Genomic DNA, 24,654 nt, shown 5'->3' on the forward strand with positions numbered 1-24,654 from the left:
CTTCTCTTCCATACTTCTCTTCCTTTTCCTACAATCAAATACCAGGTCCCTATAACAATTAAACTCTCATTTTTGTTTAACTATCTGAATAGCTTCTTTTATCTTATCATACATTGTTTCAATCTCTTCACCATTTGTGGATTTTGTAGGCATATAAATTTGTTCTAGCATGGTGGGTTGACTTTCTGTGTTAACTTGGATATGATAATGTTGTCACTATGCTGGTCATAGCATCTTACTTGCATTCCTATTTTCTTATTCACTTTTACACGTGCTTCTGTCCTACCCCTACTTGATTTTGTATTAATAACTCTGTACACACAATACCATAAAAACTGTTTTCCCTGCTACTGCACTTCACTAATTCCCACTATATGTGGCATGTAATGGTTCTGCTATATTTGGACACATTTTTTTTTTTTTTTTTTTTTTTTCCAGAAGTTATCAAATATCGTGCAATGTTGTCAGTGAGTTCAAAGATGGATGCCGTCCAGTCTTTTATGCTGCACACAAAGAAATATTGCAGTTAGTGTCACTAAAATCAAAACAGAAGTCTGTTGTGAGTGGAAAATCTATGAAGCATATTCCAACTGAGATACCTTTCTTATATCATGTAAAGTCTTACACTATTAAATTTTCAACTAAATAACAGTGTAATGGTTTATTATAGACAAAGATAATATTTTCATATTTTTTCTACAATTCTGAACTGTGCAAGATTTTAAAATATTAGCATAACAAATCAGGGTAAAGGACCACTAATGAGAGCATTTCTAGGTTGGGAGAGCAGAGTGGCAGAAGAGACACCCGAGTGGGTCCTTTGTGACAAAAGCAGTCATAAGGTTGCCAGATGTGAAAGGTCACCACTGTGTGTAGGCAGGAAATGAGATGGCAGTAGCAGCCAGTGGGAAGTCTAATTCATTAGTTATTTAACCTCTTAACCAACGAAGTACAGTTCCCATTGCTCTGTCTGCAATCAATGATTTTGCTGACATACCAATCAAAATGTGGTTTTGCTTGATATATTGATGAACTGAGACATAAAACTGTGGGCAGTTTACACTCTCAAATACAAAGTAAAACATGTATTACAGAATATAATACATAAAATATGTGAAATATAACTTCATACTTCTAACAGGCAATTCTTGAAACAATTAGCCATACAGATAGGGTCACAGTCAATGTAATCTCAAACAGAATTTTGAAACAACAGCAGCATTCACAATTATATAATGAAAAGGAAAATATGGCCAGTATTTTTTTACCTTATTTTGGCATTAACATGTAGAAATTATGGTAACATAAAGCTATCTGTCAGTACTGTGAGTGAATTTTAAGTTCCTGACAGACAAAAGCTAATAATTTTAGAAATAAATTGCAATCATTTCTTTTAAAGAAACCCTTTAAACTTCAGAACACTTTAAGTACTACATTCCAGCCCCCTCCCTGTCCAAGATGTAAGAACTAAGTGTGGCCTCATGCACACTTTCACAACAAGCACTCACGTCATACATCTACATCTGTTCTGCATGCCACATTACCTTGTGAGACACAGGGTATTTCTAGAACCACAATTTTTTGCCCCTTCCCCTTTCCACTCAAGAAAGGCCCATGGGAAGAATTATTGTCAGTAAAGCTCCATATGAACTCTAATTTCTCTGATTTTCTCATTGTGACCGTTTCAAGAAACATATGTGGGAGGAACTAATGATGTCCAACTCTTCTCGGAATAAACACCCTTGAAATTTCAACAGTAAACCTCTCTGTGATACACAATGCATCTCTTGTGGCATCTGCCTGTGGAGTTCATTGAACATCTGCATAATGCCCTTGCATCAAGTAAGCATCCTGTGACGAAACATGTTACTTTTTGTTGGATCTTCTAACCTCTTCTGTTAATCTTAATTGGTGAGGGTCCCAGACTGATGAAGAACACATCAGAATTGGTGAACAATTGTTTTGTAAATCACTTCTTTTGTGGATGAATTACATTTCCTTAAGATTCTCTCAATGAACCTCTGCCTGGCATCTACCTTTTCTACTATTTTTAAACAAAGTAATGACCAGCTGACTGACATGAGACAGTATCACTGAGTTTCCATACTTGCAGTCTTACATTCATATTCGAAGCAGACCGGAAGCATTTCTCTCTCTCTCCCTGACACACACACACACACACACACACACACACACACACACACACACATGCGTGCGCATGCACACACCTTCAGAAACCGAGAATTGTAAACCTGCTGTCTGCTGTTCATAACTTCTGTGTTTAAAGTGAGTGAACATCTGCAATACCGTTTGTTTTTTTCATTGCAACCAGGTCACCCCTTTGCCACAATAATTAATAAATATAATCCTAAATTAAGTAGATTTATATACAAATCACAAGTCACCATGTGTCACGAAGTGGGACAATGAATTATTTCTGCAAAGTGAGGGGCACAGTCCACATATCATTACTTTTTTAAGTACAGTTTAAATCACTTTTCTTAATACCTGTTTTGTCTTAGGTTAATCATCTTCAGAAACATTAAATGTTACTGTATCAGTCAGTGTGGCACAAGACATCTGATTGTATCATACATTAAGTCATTCTGCTAAGTACTTTATGTAACTATACAGCCAGATATCAGACACTGGTCTGATTGAAAAAATGATACATATGACGACTGAAGATGACTAACAAAAATCAAAACTGGAACTGTTTGTGCTAGAAGTAAGTGATCTGGACTACATTTATGTAAAATACTTTGTAACATCCAATTCCTAAAGTTCTTCCAGGCATGATGTCTAAACTTACTTGCATTCAACAAAATGATAAGTATCTGTGCATAATAACAAAAGAACATGCAGGTAACCAACTATCTGTTGCTAGCAATGTGCATTTTTTTGTACAGTGTATCAATGTAGAAGCATACACAATGGCTTCTATAACTTTTAGTCAAATAGAAAAGTAAAAATATGATGGTGAGGAGAAGCCTAATACATAGGACAATATATGCAACAGCACTCACTCTGTTGACAGAAAAAATGAATGAAAAAAATTAGCACACAATATTTTCTTAGAACAACCTTATAAGAGGCAACTTTGTAAAGGGGTAACACTTTTCATGTGTAGGAACTGTGTCAACAATGTGGATTCTGTACTTGCATATTTGTTTGAAATAAAATATACCATGTAACACTGTTTCTCACCAATGCACATTGCATTAGATCTAAGTAGTTTACTTGTGAATCTGCACAAGTGTGTAGCTGCTCACATTGTAAGTCACGACTTTGATCATTCTATTTAGTACTAATCCACACACAGCTGAACTTTACAGTCCATGTAACATCCTAATAAAATGCTTCAGTAGTTTTATTTACAGCATGGACGTTAGCAGTCTCTGGTAATGAACACTGCAAGGCGACACTGAATAAAGAAACATTTGAAAGTCAATATGTGCTATCTGTAGTGTCATGAAGTAACAATGCATTGCACAACAAAAACAGCCTTTGACTTTCAGATTGAAACTGAAGATTCTCCTGTCGGAAATGTCACTTTGCTTTTATTACCTCCACTAGTGGTATTTATAGACATTTGTCACAGTTGTCCATTTGTCTCCCGAATCTATTTTAAAGGGTTGTAAATACAATATGCTCATCGTACATATTGTTACTGAAAATGAAAATTGGCTTTGTTCTTCATCTCTTTAGACAAAATTTCACATTGTGTTTCAATAACAGTTGGTATTCATGAGCCTGAGCACAATCTTCCCTATGAGAAATTATGGTGAATATATGTTGAGAGTGTTGGACATAATTTTTGCCTTGAAATATTACTACTGATTCTGAGAACTACTGTACAACAACATTCTCACAAGACTTCAATCATATAAAAAAATTATAACTTCTGATTAAAAAAGTGTGCATTGCCTGTGTGATTTATGGGCATTCAATGTTGAGGTTATCAGAAATTAGAAATCTAGTTTCTACATAAAGTTATTATTGCAGTTATATTTCTGTCAAGCAAAAATGTACAAAATTTTGACCATTATTGTGTAGTTTCCGTGTTCAATGGAAAATATAATTATCTTTCTGTGGTGTGCATTTCTTCCATCCAGAAATTCTATGTACAATACATTATTCCTATTGGGTTGTTCTCCTTGAATTGCAGTATACACTGTTGAGCCAAAACATTATAACCATGAATCTGAATATCAAATGAACACATTATCAGCAGGTGACTCAGTGAGAAAAGTATACAGGGTGATTTTTTCCACGGTTTACAAACTCTAGGGGTTAATCGATGAGTGGATACCAATCAAAAGAGATCTAAGGAACTTATGTCTGGAAATGCATGGTTTCCATGCTAGAGACCATTTATTCAATCATACATTGTTACAGAGACTGCAGTCTAATACACGCTGTACCATATAGCCACAGTTACATACATGTTGAAAATGGTTTCCACGTGCCTCAACTCATGCGTGTATACACCATTGCATGTTCTGTCCCACATGTTCACATCGGTTATGCTGCATCTGAACAGTGTCAAAGGCAGCATGCTGCTCCAGTGTCTCCACATCTGGAATGGGATCTGCATACATGATACTTTTGAGATGACCCCACAACCAGAAATCAAACAGTTTGAAATCTCGTGAATGAGCAGGCCATGCAACTGGAATACCTCGTCTGATCCATCGACCAGGAAAGACACGATTGAGATGCATCTCGATGTTAACAGTGAAATGGGCTGAAGCACCATCATGTATCAGCCACATAACACTTTGAATCATCAATGGCACTTCTTCCAGCAGGGGAGGCAAAGTCACCCACAAGCAATGCCAGTAGTTTCAGCCTATTAGATATTGTGGAAGCAAGACTGGTTCCAAAATATGGTCGTCAATTATCTCATCCAACACATTCTGGCTGCGCCAATGATGATGTTTTGCTGTCACCGTACCATTGGGGTTCTGCATACGATCGTACAGATGACTGTTATGAAAGTTGAAAATACCACTCCACGTAAATGTGGCCTCATCTGTGAATAGGATGGATGACATAAATCCCAGAATCGTGGTTGCCTGGTGAAGAAACCAGTGACAAAACTGTTCTTGATGCAGAAAGTCTGTTGCAAGTAAGCCCTGCACATGCTGTAAGTGATAAGGGTAGTAACAACTGTCATGGAGAATGTTCCACACAGTCGTCTGGCTTACTCAATACTGGCGAGCCAACTGCCTGGTACTGACACCGTGGTCACCTTCCACAGTGTTAATCACACTTTCTGCCAAGTCTGGTGTCAAAACATTTCGGGTACGTCCTTCATGATTTCCTGCTTCCTGTTGCAAACATTGAATGCCATGGTTGTTGTTGGCAGGGATAGGTCTCCTGATACAACCTTGCTGCCCATTGTCATTTGCCTTTCTGTAAGTAAACACCATGCCGGCAAGCTCTCGATTCAAATATGGAACCATTGTGTACAATGCTGCATCACATCCACTGTAAGGTGAATCAATAAGAGAAGTGAATCAGACACAACATTACCAATTACTATGGGACAAGAGGGCAATAGAACATGACATATAAGGAAGAGTATCACCCTCTAGAAGGAAGGAGACCACAGTCTCCGTAACAAAGTATGACTGAATAAATGATCTCAAGCACGAAAACTATGCATTTCTGGACATAAGTTCATTAGAACTTTTTTGTTCTGTATCCTCTCATCGATCAATCCTGAGTTTGTACATGGTGGGAAAAATCACCCTGTATAAGCAGAGAAGAGATGAATGGGGTATTATTCTAGCAATGACACAGGTCCCAAAAGGGAAAACCCACTGGCATAGGCAACTTTGGCACAAAACAGATTGTTATGGCCCAGCACCTGTGAATGAGCATCTCGGAAACAGCAAAGCAGCTTGACTGTTAATGTGCTACCATTTTGAGCATCTACAGAAAGTAACTGAAGTATGGTGAAGCCTTAAGTGGGCAACAAGGTGTTGGATTTCCATGCTGTATCAAGTAATGTCAAGGTTGTAGGCTTGTTCTGTGAAGCAAGATAGGTGGTGATCTGTGCATATCAGATGACAGAGTATGATGCTGGTAAAAATAAAAGTGCTTCAGACTACACCATACAGTGCACATTATTGAACATGTGACTTCACAACATATGATCCCTACCTGTTCCCATGTTGACCCAACAACATGATCAATTATGATTTCAGTAAGCAGGGAGTCATTGAGATTGAACCATGGATCAATGGAAAAGTGTTGTCTGATCAGATGTATCATGTTCTTGTTAAAGCAGAACAATGGTCATGTCCGGATATGCCCTCATCCAGGAAAATGGTGCATCATGCCATGGATGCAGGCCAGCAGAGTCAGTATTATGCTATGGGAGGCAATCCCTTGGCTTCCGTGGGACCCATGGCAATAATCAAGGGCAGTGTGACAGCTGTGGAATACATGAACGTTATTGCAAACCACTTGTATCCCCTCATGCTTGATGTGTTCCCCAGTGATGATGGCATATTCCAGTGGGATAACAGTTAATATCACAAGGCCAGGATCATGTTGCAGTGATTTTAGGATCATGATAGTGAACTCAGGTTGATGGCTTGGGAATCAAATTTACCTGATCTGAACTTGAAGGAGCACATCTGGGATGCTTTTGGATGCTAGTTCCTTGTCCACAAGCCACCAGTATATATTTTATTGAAACTGAATGATGTGTGCATAGACATCAAGTGCCACATACTTCTGTAAACCTAATAAGGACTTGTTGAATCCTTGCAATGCAGAATTGCTGCCATATTGCATTTCAAATGTGGACAAACATACTATTCAGTAGGTGCTCATAATGTCTTGGCTCATCAGTGTATATTTCTATACATGCACACTCCGTCCGAACAGGCCTTGGAAGGCCCAATGGTACCGACTGGCTGTCGTGTCATCCTCTCAGCCCAGGGGCATTACTGGATGAGGATACAGAGGGGCATGTGGTCAGCACACCACTCTCCCAGCCATTGTCAGTTTTCGTAACCAGAGCTGCTACTTCTCAGTCAAGTAGCTCCTCAGTTTACCTCACAAGGGCTGAGCGCACCCCACTTGCCAGCAGCACTTGGCAGACCGGATGACCACTCATCCAAGTGCTAGCCCAGCCCAACAGTGCTTAACTACGGTGATCTGACGGGAACCGGTGTTACCACTGTGGCAAGGCCATTGGCGTACATTTCTATGGTCGATGATAATGTTTTCCTATCGTGAATATACAGTTTTGAAGACTTTCAAAAAGTATATTTTCATTCCAAGGTTTTCGTGAATATACAGTTTTGAAGACTTTCAAAAAGTATATTTTCATTCCAAGGTTTTCAAACATAATGAAGCTCATTGTTGATTCCAGAAGTCATCTTATATCATAGAACTCTATATTTATGTGATTGGTATCCCAAATATACATATTACTGCTGTTTTTGTACATGGGTTATTATACTTCTCCAATCTTTTTTTTAGCAAAACCTCAAAATAAATGCTCATGACAAAACTGAACCTATGTTCTCCACCTAAAATATTTAAAAAATAAACTATTTCCATAGATTTGTGAGTCTCATTAATTGTTTTATATAGGAGTTACAGTGCTACTGCACTTAGACGAAAAGAAAAACACCCATCAAGTAAAGTTCATATGTTATTGAATATGATACCCAAATCCAAATAATGATTAGAAAGGAATACCTTTACAAATGGTATTTCAACATGCAAAATAAAATAGATATCATTTATGAGCAATGGAATGTGTCTGAAAAATGTTGTAAGTTAGTGTCTTGAATGAAATATCATTAATAATAAAACTTCTTCACATACTAAAGCTATGTTCTTAAAAAAGTATGAACTTGTTTAAAATGCTTCATTTGACTGTTCCATTTCTGTGACTTTCAATAATGGCATAATGTATGGCATACACCTTAAAATATCCATTTCACCTTTCACCTCCACTTTTATTCAGTATAGAGTTCCCAATTGTTGTATACATATGAGTAATATCTTTTATAGTTATCAGTTACATTCTCTTAGAGTGCATTTACCTGACCTGAATTATCTCGAAAAAGATTTTCATTATTTGCATGAATAAAAATAGCGGACAGAGGCTTGAAGTTTCACAGAGATTACTACTGTGTGACTTGCAGTTGGGCATTAAACAAACATTTGGCCTCTGTTTCCTGTTAGAATGTGTGTTTTTAAATAATTAATCTTGTTTGCACTCCATTACTACTTGCAATACAACTTTACAAAGCACAGTGAAACTTGCCTTGTAGCTAAGAGAACTTTTAAATTCTTATTTGTTGATATTCAGATAATACATAGAAAGAGAGACTAATGAAGTACATATTTAATTTTATTTTGAACTAATTGGAATTCCCAATTTCTTTCATTATATTAGGTGGGGGATAGTTGACTACCTTTGCACCAGAGTATGCAAGTTCACTCTGAACCCAAAACAGGGAAGCAAAGCCTACATGAAAATTATTTTTGTGTCTCACAGTTTAAATTATTTTTGTGTCTCACAGTTTAAATAACAAAGTTCATTAACAGGTAAACGTATTGAGAAATGAGTGTAAGGATTCTAAATCACAAAGGATGCTTCTGTACGCAGTGTGGTATCTACATTACATTACATGCTTATTGCAAGCTTTTTATGAATAAACATGATTTACTTTAGGTGCACTATCTCGGATGATAATTTTGGAAACAACAGGGAGCACAAATATGCAAAACAAGGCAGCACTCTTGCCTTTAGGTCAACAAAATGAGAGATGCATCTAATGGCAAAACATGCTGATAAGAGCTTCCTAATTGTTGTATCTATATGTTGACTTCATTTCAACTTGTTGACAAGATTCGTCCCAAGGAAATTTACACACAGAGTTTCATTTAGTGTATGTTCCTTAATGCCTGTTTCTGCTGCTAGAAAGTCACCTTCATTTTTTGAACCCACATAATAGGAGTCTTTGTGAGATTAAGACTTAAACTGTTTGCTGTGAACAAGTTGCAGTCCTATTCAGCTACCATCTGAGCTGTGTTAGACAAGTTTGAGTTTGTGTCCTTGATTATTATTGTTATTGTGTCATCAGTAAACATTATAGTTGAACTGCCCTTTAAGGTCATTAGAAGTTCATCTATGTAGGTTAAGAAAAAGAGTTGGCCCAGTTTTGATCCTTGTGGGAAGCTCACAGTTTTTTTCCCCCATTCAGGTTAGTTTCATTCCAGTGATACAGTCTGTCAATGAATCCTCTACTTTCTAAAAGTGTCTCTACCCATGCGAGATGGATGTCATTATTGACATAACATTTTGTTTTTCCAGTCAGAATCCACACAATCAAAGACTTTGACATGGCCACAAAATATACCAGGTTTGGAACTTTCATAGTGGCAACTATTTATTTACAGCTCGTACAAAATAGATACGTGTTTCAAAGTTTTACTGACATTCAAAGTAGTCACCAGCATTGTGTATAACCTGTTGTCAGCAATGAGGAAGTCATAGGATACTATTAGCAGTGCCAGTTGTGTTGACAGTTCGAGCGGCGCGGTCTATTGCCTGACGAATTCGTAGCAGTTGTGAAGCAAATGCCATGAAGTGTTTTCCTCAGTTTAGAAATTGAGTTGAACTTCAGTCTCTACACTGTTCATTTTTGGTACACAACCTATGACCAGCTTAAAGACAGAAGTGATGACACTTTCTGCAGGACCTGACCATCATTTTGCAGGACAATGCTCAAGCACATACAATGCAAGCTGTTATTGATTTGTTTGACTGATTGGGCTGCTAAGTGCTATACCACCTACTGCATTCCTTTGACTTAAGTCCTCGTAAGTTCAACTCGATTTCTAAACTGAAGGAAACACTTCGTGACATTCACTTCAGAACTGCTAAAAATTCAATAGGCAATAGACCGCACTGCACTAGATGATTCTAGACTCAATTCTTCTGGAGTCAGTATGCACATAATTTTTACATTTAGTAAAGTGTAAATTTTTCTACATTTTAATCCAGCTGCAGGAGTTATTTTTGTACATGAACTATGCATAGCATAATATTCTTGGAAGTCACAGAAATTGAACAGATGCACCAAGAAGGCTATAAGCTGGTATCATATTACTATAGGAATTGTAAGAACAAATGACTGATTGAAAGTTGCCTGGCTTTTGCAGATGACATGGCACTGATAGCTAATTCTCTTGAAATGGCAACAGTGCAGGTAAACTACCTCAGAAAACGGACAGGGAAAGTGGAGGTAAAGTGCCTCAGAAAACAGGCAGAGAAAGTGGGTCTTCAGGTGTCGCTGGAGAAAACAGAGTTCTTCGCCAACATCAAAGAAGTTAACAGAGAGATGTTACTAGACCAGGGAAACATCAAAAGGACTGATAAGTTTAAGTATCTCACCGAATGGCTTGAACCCAACTTATCAGAAATAATGTCATTATCCATGAGAGTCAACAAGTTGGAACTAACCTATTGATTAACTTTGAACACCTACAACAAAAAATGCCTGTAACGCAACCTGAAACTTAAGCACTACATATCAGTCATACAAGCAGAAGCCTTGTACGCCACAGAATATCTTTCCATGAACTGCAGAAGTCTGGGAGTCAGAGAGAGGAGAATCCTCATGAAGATCCTAGGCCCAGTAGAAGAAGATGGGGAATTCAGAAGGTGACATAACTTGGAGCTCTATGAACATATCAAGAGGCTCTCTGACTGTGCAAGAAAAATAAGGGTAGTTTTCTATAGCCATGTTGCAAGATTGCCTCCAAACAGATTGACCAACCATCTGTTCATCTTCTGGCAAAACAAGAAGGTTCACACAACTTGGCTGACAGAAAATGAAGAGGACAATAAAGAACTGGGAATAACTGATCTCCAGAACAGACAGCATGTGAGATGTACCCTGAAGGAAGTCCGAGGATTTCAGAAAAATTACCCCTTGGACAGAAGAAGGGAAAGAGTTACATCAGCAGAGGATGTGACAATACTGGGCAAAGATCAAAGTCCAACAGCAGAACAAGTGTGGTCCAAAGTAGGCCCATTTGAAACAAGGATAAGAAGGTAGGAATTGTGTAATGAAAGGGGAGTGGCTATTTAAACAAGAAGTGGAAAAAAGACCTAAGCCATTGACCTAAACCAGTACCACAGTGCACATTTCTTTAAGCACTTCACTTTAGTAATTGGCTTGGAAACATACAGGATTGTGGTGTACAGGCTACCAATAGGATAATTTACAAACAATTAGAGATGATATTAATAAGGCTTAGTATAAATAACTATGAAGTAATTATACATGCAGATTTTAAGTCTAATATCATGTAAAATAATTATGATCAAGAAAACCTTTGGTTTCCAATGACAATAGAAATACACAGTGCAAAATAAATTGATTATTTATTTCTAAGTCCAACTGTATTTTATTAAATAGATGAATCTCATAATAAAAGGTTTATCTGATCATGACAGTCAAATGACAGAAATGAACATCGAATCAATCAGAATTAGCTTAGAAGGAAAAGGTATAGTTCCAGAGAATTGTAAATGCCATCTCGGTTACACTACTCAGAGAGAATTTACCACGTGAAAAATGGAAAGAAATTTGCCAAAGATTCACATCAGATGAGACATTTAATTCTTTCCTAAAAATATTCTGACAACACTATGAATCCAGTTTTCCTTTTGCAATGAGTCAGGGACAATAGCGGATGCTGAGAGACGGGTTAACGAGTATTTAGGACGATAGTGTCTAATGCAAGGGTTAGAGATCTTTATTTAACACAGGGAGCTAGCACTAAGTGATAACTAATGGGGCTTTATAAGCAGTATTAAAAATATCCTATCTGGTGCCATCAAAGAGGCTAAAACCATGTACTCTGTACTATGCACAAGAAACACATCAACATATAAACACATAAACATAGGTGTTCCTAAGGGTCCACTTCTGTTCTTAATATATAAATGACTTTCCGGATAGTATATGACATGGAGAACAAGTTCTCTTCACTGAAGACAGCAACATCATAGTCACTGATAAAACATCAGAGCTCCTATTAGAGAAAACAAATGAAACTCCCAAGATGTTTAAAGTTGGGCATTATGTAACAAACTGACATTTAACATAAAGGAAACTACCAGTGCGCACTTCAGCATAAAGACGGAAAACAACTCAGTCACATTAGGCACAGATGATAAATCTGTAGGCTGTCTAACAAGCACAACTTTTCACAAATGAATTTAGATTATCAAAACCAGCAAAAAGAATGTCATCAGCACGTTATGTTCTTAGGTGTTTATCATCTGTTGTTATAGCCAGTGTCTTGTGACATAGTATTCCTGTGTAGATTAAATTCTTATCTATGGGATTCTTTTCTGGGGAGCGAAGGCACGAAACGTGGACACAGTTTTTAAACTGAAAAAAGGGTCATAAGAATAATAACAAGAAGTAGTAGCCGAGCTCATTGTTAAGAGTTATTTAGAGAGCTGGGCATCCTTACTGCACCATGTGAGTACATCTACCAAACTGTTGTGCACATCAAGCATTATATTGCTAAATATTCAACTAATAGTTGTATACATAATCCTGGAACCAGAGCCAATCTAGACTTACATTTACCAAACTTAAACAGCATTTTCTATAAGGGATTATGATTGTATAATAAACTGCCTAAGGAGATGAAAAAGATTGCTAAAATATGTCTACTTAAAAAGGCAGTTAAAGCAACCTTCATAAGTAAATCATACTACACATTAAAAATTACTTAGAGAACTCAGAGTACGCGCTAATAACAAAAGAGGATGACTACCACATCCTGCTACATTACAGTACATGATCACAATGAACTGCTTTTACATTAAATTCATGTTCCAAGATCTACATTGCATAATATTAACATCTTGTCATTCTCCTGGGCTCAAAATTACACTCATCATGGGCGATACTGACTCAATTTTTCAGAAGGACTGAAGGAGAACATGGAGACATGCATGTTTGTGGTCCTGGAGTCACCAGCGGATGTGTGTGGTGATGCAAAACTACAGTTGATACAAATTGTGTATGATCAAAATAATGTTGTATAATAGGGACCAACCAAATGAGGCAGTGAAGTGGTTTAGACACTGACAAAAAAAAAAAAAAAAAAAAAAAAAATCACAACACCAAAATATAACTGATGTACAGTAACAAAATTTCGTTAATATGTTTGTCTAGGTAACATATTCAAATGATTAACATTGCAATGTCACAAGCTAATGTAAGTTTGAGATAAGCCATCGCAAATGTGGAATGCTGGTACATTAATTACTGCTGTAACCACCAGCATGTTGCATGCACTGAGTTGTACAGGGCATGTCAGTTTGTTAGAATGAGTTCCACGACTGCTGCACTTGGTCGATCAATACAGGGACAGTTGATGCTGTTTGTGGATGATGCTGGAGTTATTGTCCAACGATGTCCCATATTTGCTCAACTGGAAACAGATCTGAAGATTGTGCAGGCCAAGGCAACATATTGACACTCTGTACAGCATGTTGGGTTACAACAGCAGTATGTGGGCAAGTGTTAGCTTATAGAAAAACACCCCTGGAATGCTTTTCATGAATGGCAGCACAACAGGTCAAATCACCAAAGTGACATCCAAATTTGCAGTCAGGGTGTATGCGATAAATGCAAGAATGCTCCTGCTATCATCCGAAATAGCACCCAAGACCATAATCGCAGGTGTAGGTCCAGTGTGTCTAGCATGCAGACAAGTTATATGCAGGCCCTCAACTGGCCTCCTTCTAACTAACACACAGCCATCACTGGCACCGAGGCAGAACCAGTTTTCAACAGAAAACACAACAGACCTCCACTCTGCCCTCCAATGAGCTCTTGCTCGAATGGTGCCGGTTTGGGGCAGCGGAATGCATGCTACAGGGTGTCTGTCCATGAAGTAACTGATTTGTAACAGTTCGCTGCATGACTGCAGTACTAACTGATGTTCAAATTGCTCCTGCAGATGTAAAATGACGTGCCAGAGCCATACACTGAACATGATAGTATTCCCTCTCAGTAGTGCCTTGTGGCCATCTGGAGCCTGGTCTTCTTGTGAAAATGCATTCTCGTGACCACTGCTGCCAGCAATTGTGTACAATGGCTACAACCTTGCCAAGACTTTCTGCAAATATCATAGAAGGAACATCCATCTTCCTGTAGTCCCATTATATGACCTTGTTCAAACTCAATGAGGTGATGACAATGATGTCTTTGTTGCCTTAAAGACATTCTTGACTTACATCAACTCCCCACGTCCAGTCTCAAAGGTAACTATGCTCACAACCACTACAGAATGTATTTAAAACAAACCTGACTTGCATCCTCATAGTGGCATTACTAGCACCACTCTTCTGCAACTGGCATGAAATTTGAATATGCATAATCTTCTAGATGTAGAAACACATCTATAAGATATCATGTATATTGCAAAACTCCTTGGTGCTGCATTTTTTTTTTTTTTTTTTTTTTTTTTTTTTTTTTTTTTTTTTTTTGTCATCAGTGTATTTGAGAGGATGGTGTTTTCTCTGTCCAGTCATCCTGATGTAGGTTTTCCATGGTTTTCCTAAGTAATTTCAAGTAAATGCTAAGATGGTTCCTTCAGCAGGACCACAGCCGACTGACTTGTAAAACATACTTATATAATCTGTATGTACATACATTAGAACAATTTATTTTCATTTTATTATGATTACCAATCCTACATCACTATAAGATGATCTCTGGATAAATAAATTAATCAATAAACAGGAGAAATGACAAAAAATCTGCAGCAGCTAATGATGTGTACAAAACAGACCTCCCTTTAAAGGCAAGATGACTTAGAAATTCTGAACACAGAAAAGAAAGGACGAAAATTCGACTTCGCTGAAAGTGTTAGAAATAGTTACTCACAATAGGAAATTCGACAATGTTCTTATCATACAGGCAAAAGACAATGAAACAAGACTTTTTTGGAGTTTTTAAATGCCTAATTATGTTTTGTACTTAGGGCAAGTTGTACAGACTACAGTTAACAGCTGGTTAAGCTCTATTCTCAGAAAAGCACAGAAAACATGCTGTACCACCTTGGAATAATATCTAACTAGATTAGATTAATACTTGTTCCATAGATCATGAATACAACACTTCATAATGATGTGGAATGTGTCAGGTTAATAAAAGGTGTCTGTACAAGATATTACTTTACACAAAATATTGCATGACACTAATGTTTAAGTTGTTTTTTTTTATTTTTTCCCCCTTAATTTATATCTAAAAATTCAGCCAATGAGTAGAAGGAGTTGTCATCTAGAAATTCTTTTAATTTATTTTTAAATGTTAGTTGGCTATCTGTCAGGCTTTTGATGCTGTTTGGTAGGTGACCAAAGACTTTTGTGGCAGCATAATTTACCCCTTTCTGTGCCACAGTCAGATTTAACCCTGCATAGTGAAGATCATCCTTTCTCCTGGTGTTATAGCTATGCACACTGCTATTACTTTTGAACTGGGTTGGATTATTAACAACAAATTTCATAAGTGAATATATATACTGTGAGGTTACTTTGAGGATCCCTAGATCCTTAAATAGATGTCTGCAGGAGTATAAACTCAGAATTACTTAACTGACAATTTCACACCTGGCTAGTGAGTTTATCTGGAGAATAAGTTTTGACAATGCAGGAATAATTATAGAGCCAGACAGTAGTGGTGAGATTTTGACAAAATTTTTTGTTAGATTGAAAATGGAGAAAAAAGTGAGATATCGCCACAATTATTTTTAAGAATGAGATGATTCCAAATTTATATCTAGATTGTATCTGTCAAAAAGAGTTGTACTTCATCCTTAATATCTTGTAAGTGAGGAACTGCAGTATATGACTGACAGATAAGACAATTTCAGTGTTTCATAATGTACATTGTTCATTTGTAGTAATATGCATTTGACATTAGTACTGCATGAATGATATACTACTGTGTTATGTATATAAACTAGGTGCATGAAAATGACCATTTGTGCCAAAATAGCTTCACTTATGTGGCATGTGTTAGACCTTTGTTTTATTTAGCAGACAAAATAGACCAAATGAAATTGAAAAACCACACCAGTCTTGGGCATTTTTGTGTTAATACCTTTTGCAGACAGAGTTTTTTGATACATAATAACAAACCAATACAAATAATTATGAATCGGTATTATGAACTGAAACCATAATAGGACTGTAATCACTAAACAAATACTAATAATAATGTAGCAATAATCTGTATTGTAATCATAAACAATTAATTATGTTTTATAATGATAGAGACAGTAGGCCTACTGTGTTAAGTTACTTCAAGAAAATAAATACCAACAGCCATAAATTACAGCTGTCAGTATTTATTTTCTTCAAGTCTTTGACCAGGCACAGTCCTGTTCCATTCAGACAATATAGAACTACAGAAATTTGTGTCAAATGATATCCAATGTCATACTGAACATTCTGTGTACCTACAAGATCTCCCAGACAAATTAATAAGACTATGTTTTTAAGTTTGTCTTGGATTGTTATACAAATTGTCTCATGCAATTCTTTTCTTTCTTTTAGAAATGACTCTGTCCCACCAATGAACCAGCTGCTAGTGACACTAAGATACTTTTCCTCTGGGGATTTCCTTCTGTCCACTGGGGACTTAATTGGTATTGACAAGGGGACAACCAACAGAATTAATAAAAGGATGTTTATGACAGTGGACAACATGCTAAAGAGACAGTTTTGTTAATTATTTCAGTTCTCTGTTGTAATTAAATGAAAATAAACTAAACTAATGTATGTGGATTAATTTATGTTAGTTGTGAAATCATATGTTTTAATTTTTCTTTTATAATCCAAATTTTGTGCTCTATGCTCTTTTTTTTTTAACGATTCTTCCTCCCACCTTTGGGTCTTGTGAGACTAATTTTGAAGCACCATCATCTGCAATTCTACTAATTCTTTCACATTTGAGAATAGGTATGTTTACCCTGAAAACAAAATTGGCAGTTTTACAAAACAAGGAAGTACACAGTGAAGGTGTTATATGTCCAGTTACTCTCCCCTCCCTCACAGACTACATATAGATGCTAGAGATGATTGGACAACCTAAAATTATGTATTGAATAGTTACCGTTCCTAAAACATTTAGGTTGGATGTATTGGATGTAGTAACAACAGTATGTGCCATAGATACATTTCTACCCTAGCAAGATGAAAAGGATTATGGTTGTTCATTGTAAATGTTGGCAATTTATTCTCCATATATGATCCTAATAGAATTACCAATAACCATCAAATCATAGAAAGAAGATTTGTATATGCCCAAGAACTGCAAAAGTGGATGCACAAAAAGTGTTAAATAATTCAGCAAATGTAACTTATATGGAATACCTACAGCTGCTGTAATGAATTCATCATTCTAAGACACAAATATAACAGCAAGCTAGCCAGTGAGTAATGCACTGAACAGAACAGCCAGGCAAATCAATCTCCATGTAGCAGGTATGAGTTAGTAATTGTACATGTCAGAATGCAAGCAGCATCTTTGGAAATGAGGGAAAAGTAAGTGACCAATGGAATGGCATTTTGGTTTAGGCAGTAACTGTGCGTATGATGGTACTTTGGGCAGCTCACCACCTAGATACCAGCAGAATGGTCAAATGGACACTCTTGACTCCCACAGCTGAAGAGGAACTGCCTGATGTGAGATTGGCAAACATGATGGGATATTTCACAACAGAAACGAGCAGCCTTAAGATAAGCTGAGGACCAGTGGTCCAACATGTTTTTATTTCCCAAATGCCACAAATGTTTTGTTAGGGTTCTAGTGTTTTAACAATATGTGTGGGACCAATGACCTCACTGTTTTGTCCCTCCCTCGAATCAATCAACCAACCAACTACATGTGTTGACTTTTGACAACCTCATGATGGGAGCATTGTCCCTAAAAACCCATTGTCGACCTGTGTTAAGTACAATTAAAATGGTTAAATGTTACCATCACTACTTCTTAACACTGACACAATATTATTTGATAATCGAAAATGTTAAGTTTTGGGTCTTTTCTTTGATAATTTGTACAATTCCATTAGTGAATATTCCTTTATCATAAACATCACTTCATTACTCTTCCTGTTCAGATACCATTGTGTTGCTTCACTACACTTGAATATAAACATAAATTGATTCATGATGACTTTTAGAAATATTTTCACCCTTCACTCTTACATCATTGCAAAATAACTATTCTGTCAACAAGATCTTTGGCCCTTCCTCAAACCGATGAGTCTCAATGAGAAAGTAATTTGGAACTACTTGAAGCTCAAAAAATCCTAAATTCTGGTGCTTAAACAAATGAGATGCAAGGAGACAATATACTTATTGCATTTTTTTTTATTATGTATTCAAAATTGGAGATAGCAAGACTAGACATACCTGATTCCATTGCAGATGGTGTGGACTGTTGATAAAATGGCATAGGAACCTATTCTGTCCAATAGTGTCATTCAAGTAAAGTACAAGCCAAAAGAAGTGAAATCATAGGGTTTGACTGAACAAGGATAACACTACTTTCTTTGGCACCACAGATGGAAAAAAAAAGATAAATCTGTACACAGTGGACAGCTGTGTAACATAATAAAATTGCTATTCACTGATGTGTACATTTTTGTAAGAAATTTTCTGCAGAGGACCATAATAAGATACGGCGACAGACTGGAAACAGTACTGTCAGAAATCAGGGCTCCAGTATTGAGAGCGGCCATGTAAAAATCACTTAGAAAATGTATGTCCAAATATTTAAAGTTCATTTTTATTTTCAGGTATTGCTGTCAAATCGAACTGAGCAGCTCTTCAAGGAAGGTGAACATGAAGTTATGTCAGTCACTTATGTCGGTTACTAGGCCAAACAGAAGTTCAGCTACTCGCAGAAAAACTTAATGTTTTAGTAAGCTTTTAAACACCTATACATATGAAGTAGTACTACATGGAGACACTGATTTAAATTTTCTAGAGCACAGCTATTCTAGGGCCATTCCTCCTACAATTTGGAACACATATTATGGGAACATGAAGCAGTGACATCGATAGCACATTTGCACAGCAGAATCACTGTGCAAAATCAGTCAACGGAGACTTCAAACAACTGGCATTTAGTGTCACGGTGCTCGGCATAAATAAACTGCAGGCCATTAAAACTGAAGAACCTAGGAGGATGGCAAGTAACAAAATTTGATTTATCCTGTGTATGCAGTGTAATAGGACATACAGTAGGGAGAATCTGTGGTTAAATTTTATTTGAAGGTACACAGGGTGCACAGATTTGCCATCTCTGGCAGCAACATAGCTCTAACTCGGGTGGGCATCGAGTCAAATTGGTCTCGAGCAACAGATGTAGGTATGCCATTCCATGCTGCTTCGATTCTGTGACAGCATTCGTCAATTGTAGTGGCTAGTGAGAGGTGGCAAGCCAGTCTCTCGGCAATCCACGACCAGATGTTCTCAAGAGGTCAGATACTGGAGAATGAGCTGGCCGGGGCAACATTCAACACCTTCTATAGCAAAACAGATCAGAAGAACATGGATGACATGTGATCTCATGTTATCTAGTCAAAAGATAGTGTCATGGAGACCTTTAGAATATGGAGTGACCACTGGTCTGAACAGTCACAAATATAATGGCAGATGCTCTATTACCGGCAACAAAAACTGGAGGTGACAGTGTCGTGCACTCAATGGCACCTGATACCATCACTTTAGGTGCTGGGCACATACAATGGTCATGAACACAATCTGTTAACATCTGTTCTCCTTGGAGTCTCCTCAAAGAGTGATCATGGTGCTAACAGTCTGCAGTGCTCTGGACACTGTCATATTGTCCGTGTAGACACTCATTTTGCCACAAATGGTCCCCTTTCGTGAACTGAGAGACATGATGTGGCCATGCGATTTCGCATGGCCAAACATACGGTATGTCTCTCCTCTCAGCTGCCAGTCACAGTGGGCCACCAATATTCTCCATAACAGTGAGCATGGCTCCACCAAACCTGTCAATCCCATATTTGCGTGACAGTCATGGTATTCCAACTGATGGGAGCAGCAATATCGGGCAACGGTAAACTGAGCTCTTGATAGGGCATAGCGTCTTGTGGTTGTTAAATTATGACAAATACTGGTAGATGTTTCTCCTCCTTACATGAGGCGTAAAACCATCTTCTCACAAATGTACAAAATTCAAATGCAGTTTCAGAATGAGAAACTTGTTGCATAATCTTTCCTTATATACAGAATGTAGATGGCATTACTCCTACCTACATCATGTAATTGTGCTGAAATGCTTATCGTGTGCATAGTGACATATGTAGTACACTTGACTACTGTTCCATGCCACTTTCATGGTGTTGAAGTTTTAATGGCCTGCATTGTAGTAACAGAAAGAGAAAAACCACACCTAAAATAAAAAGAATTGAGTAATTCAAGAATTTTTTAAGGAATATGCAGGAAAGATGCACACAACATTTCTGGCAAAATTTAAAATATTACATTTTTTTCTGTACAAACATGCTGTTCTCAAGCCACTTCACAGGAAAGCATATACAGCAATGGTAAAGGATAACAGACCAATGTCATTGCTGCCATAAAACTGAAAAATGAGAATGTCGAAAAACATGCGCAGTAACATACAGACTGAATTTTGAAAAGGAATGCCAGCTGAACAGGTTTCATTCACATTCATCTGAGTCACATTTTACTTCAAATTATTGTCATTGAGAAAAATTTGGGACTTACCTAAGGCTTTTGACTACATGAAACATAATATCCTCAAGCAAAAGTTAAGGGTGGTTATAAGTGACTCATAGATTATGTATGGTGTGTCATATGGATTTATCTTGAGTCCTTTTTGTTCCTTGTATACATTTGTAAACATCAACAGATGAGTGAAGCAAATGAATTATCATTAAATTCTGACCAAACTTAGTACACAAGTCAGTGTTTCTAACACCCAACATCCACAGTTTGGTTAACACTATAGAATATTAGGGCTAGGTACTAAAACTTTGAATTGGAAGAAATAGGTAGAGTTTGTGTTTTGTGATCAGAAATGGATTATAGCCTCAACTGGAAAACCATCAGCTTACAATTAACAAAGTGCCTTTATTTGCAGTACATGTGGTTACAGATATAGTAGATTTACGCAGGCAAACATTACTTCAATCTGATTGTTTCCCTTCACTAGCACATTGTGAAAACATCTATTTTTATTTATCTTTAAAATTCGCTTAGGGTTGCAGAAAATACAAATGTTTTACAGTAATTATATCTGATATTAGTGCTACAATATCCAGCATTGACCTCTTTAAAAACTTGCAATTTTACCCATTAACATCCTTCGCCTCATCAGTATTTCCCTTTTAGCAAACCAGTAAAAAACGTGATTATAAGACAAAGACTAAAATGAAATCTAAAAAAAGTCAAATGTTTAACATTAGTAGAGAATAGAATCTGACATACAGATACACAGACATTTTTCAACCTGTCTGAGTATAATAATTGTCTTGTGGGTAATAGGTGGAGTTCAAGAGTGAAAGAAAAATGTTCTTGGTGATCAACTCCTTCTACTACTCTAAATAGCATATTCTTTGGAACTCTCATGTATTTTGTTGTACTGTAATTAATATTTGCACTGTGTTATTATAATGTTCACTGTTTTATGTCATTTTATTGTACAACAATTAAGTAAATTCTACATCTTTTATTTATGTCCATAGCTCAGGGACTCTTCTCCATTAAGTAAACTGTACGTCTGGAATTTCTGTGCATATCCCAGGGACTCTTCTCCATCAGATTCATAGATTAAGATGCAGAGAGTGTAATATCTTCAGGAAGTATAATATCATCATCATTCATCATCTCTTTTATTTTCTTATTTGTTTGAGTTTTTATGTATCATGAACATTTCTTTCTTGTACAGACTTTCAAATTAGCCTACTGACAGGAGTTTTAAATGGATATGTAATGGTGAAAATCACTCCTACCACCTACAGTCAGCTATAATTTCACAGCAACTCTTTGGTTGTCAGTGTCTATGCACATCTTTCTATTATGTATCAGGCATAGAATGTATTGATCCACATGTAACTTTGTTTTGTTATTTATTAATTTCAGATTCTAAAGTTTGTTTCCACTTCATCTACCTTGGTCACATAATATCATTTCAAATTCTTCTCCCTCAGAGTGCCACACATTAAGAGTTTACATCCCATAATAAGTCCAGCCTGTTACAGTTATTAATTGTGGTTGGATTACACTCCATGACATGATATTTCGTTGTAACAGCTAAACAGAAATTCAACGACATTAGAGGGGTTAACAATGAGCTAGTTACTGAAACACTTTTGAAGCAGTTCTGTCTCAAACATGATGCAAAGTTACATTGTGTACACAAATATTAATTAATTTGTTGGTTTAACTTATCAGCAGACCACCTCAATAGCCAGATACTTATCTTCACTGCCTTTGGTGTGGGAGAACCCTAGTTCAATACCCAGTACCCACTCAGACTTTTTCTGTGATATGGAGACCTGGTATGGGGTTAACTCAGTCCTCATGTGGCCGAATCAGTAACTGCTCAAATAAAGAAGCAGTGGCATCATCAGGATTCATCTACTGGCAATAATGGCTGAAGGGTTTGGTGACATGCTGATGCATGCCTCACAATCACACATCGCTCCTCATACTGCCTTGTAGGCGGCAGTCAGCCAGTCGAGGCAGGCCTAACACCTATTCCACAAGTGGCGTTTAACTTGTTAACTGACTATTAATATCTCTAAGCTGTACTTGACATGCTATAACAGCATAATCTAATGCGCTTTCAAATCGAAACTGAAGAATTTCCTCATGGGTCACACCTTCTATTCTGTCGAGGAGTTCCTTGAAAAATTAAGCTGATTCTTGTTGTATTGTTGATTGTTTATACTTAAACTTATGGACTGACTTTTTTGTTCATAAACATATATTTTTATCTGTTATTATTTTTATGTTGTAACTTCATGTACTGACAAGTTCCACGACCCTGCAGATTTGCTCCTCAAATTGGTCCTATGGAACTTGATGTGTAATTAAAAATAAAACTTCCACCAACACAATCTAAATGTATCTAAGGGCATAATGACTCTGACCCTCCCATAACTGGAACCACTTCTATCAAGGCAGCTTTCTTCAGACAGAGTAAATTTATTTTAATAAAGTTGGAAAAGAACATTCTTCATGTATCTGTACATGTATTTTATGAGATTATGTCTTCCAAAATATCACCATATTTTTATGGAATATTTTAAAGACTTATGCTTTAACATGGTTCATGCATGACAAACCTATTTTTATAAGGATGTTAAGGTCTTTTTGTTTTTAATGCTTTTAACACATAGCATGTGACCATTAAATGCTTTCACTGTCCACACAAAATGTATATTTCTGAAAGTTACATCTGTTATGGAGGTAAAGAGTGATCACATGCTTCTGTTTCATTTCTCATTTTCCTGGTTTTTGCTCTTTACATTACAATGAAATCCAAATAAAATTGCAACTGCATTCACTACTTTCCCTGCATATTATGAATTTTAGGCTCTTTAGAATTGAATGGTCCTCAATTTCAATGGTAACAACACCATTAATTTTCCACTGATCATATGCACTTTCCATGTGCATTTAAGACCATCTGTCAATCTAATATACTCGAGAGAGAAGGAGAATTTTTAAATCTCTTGTTGCTGTAATTATATAAACTGCAAAGTAATGTACTTAATTAACTCTAGCATGTGAGTTCCCCAAGTCAGGTCACAATTTATGGCTATGAAGTCTTTTGTGATGGAGTCCTTAGTAAACCCGCCACATTAAATTCAAATAAAATCCCAAGCTTTCAACTACTGCCTCCATCATCAACATCAAGACCTACATCTGACATAGCCCTTGATGACAATAATGGAGGTAGTCATCAAAAACTTGGGACTTTATCCGAATTTTACGCAACAAGTTTACCAGTTAATGATTTATTTGCAATCTGTGTCATTGTGATACTCTTCTTGGGTTTTTATTCTGATCTTTGAGTCAAGTTGACACAATATTTTGACAACCTGCCTGCCCATCATCTTCAGATGAGCTGTTAATTTTGCTGAGTCTCATCGAACTAATCCTCACCTATGTGAGCCAACAGAAAGTGCTCAGCGCATATGCCAAGTGCTGCCCTACCACAAAAATACCAGCCATGATGCCAGTGGTGAAAGCAAACTAAAACAAGGTAATGACTAACTGTCATAATCTTCTGCAGATTGAGAACATTCTGTTTTAATGCAGGTCAGTGTAAGGTTGCACAATTTGCTTATGGGATAGCCTTTGTCCCTATTAATAAGATTATCAGTCTAATTTCAACAGATTATTTGGGAAAAAATCACAGTAATGAGAAGTAACAGCAACCACCTGTATCTCATTATGCTTCATTGTGTGTCCCTTGGCTAAGCAATGGTCTTCCACTGCAGAGTTGTCATAACTCTGTATGAAAACAATGTTCCACGCACCTGTCCTCCACAGTACAA

General features: G+C 36.9%; 1 protein-coding gene and 1 pseudogene across 5 annotated transcripts in view; both read right to left on the reverse strand.

The window, feature by feature from the left end:
- Window positions 1-24,654, reverse strand: part of LOC126183202 (ankyrin-3-like) — an 892,753-nt gene that overhangs the window by 230,204 nt on the left and 637,895 nt on the right. The gene's annotated exons all lie outside the window — the stretch shown is intronic.
- Window positions 7,100-7,217, reverse strand: LOC126185612 (5S ribosomal RNA; annotated as a pseudogene).

Source organism: Schistocerca cancellata, chromosome 4 (genome assembly GCF_023864275.1).
Source record: "Schistocerca cancellata isolate TAMUIC-IGC-003103 chromosome 4, iqSchCanc2.1, whole genome shotgun sequence".
NCBI lineage: Eukaryota > Metazoa > Arthropoda > Insecta > Orthoptera > Acrididae > Schistocerca > Schistocerca cancellata.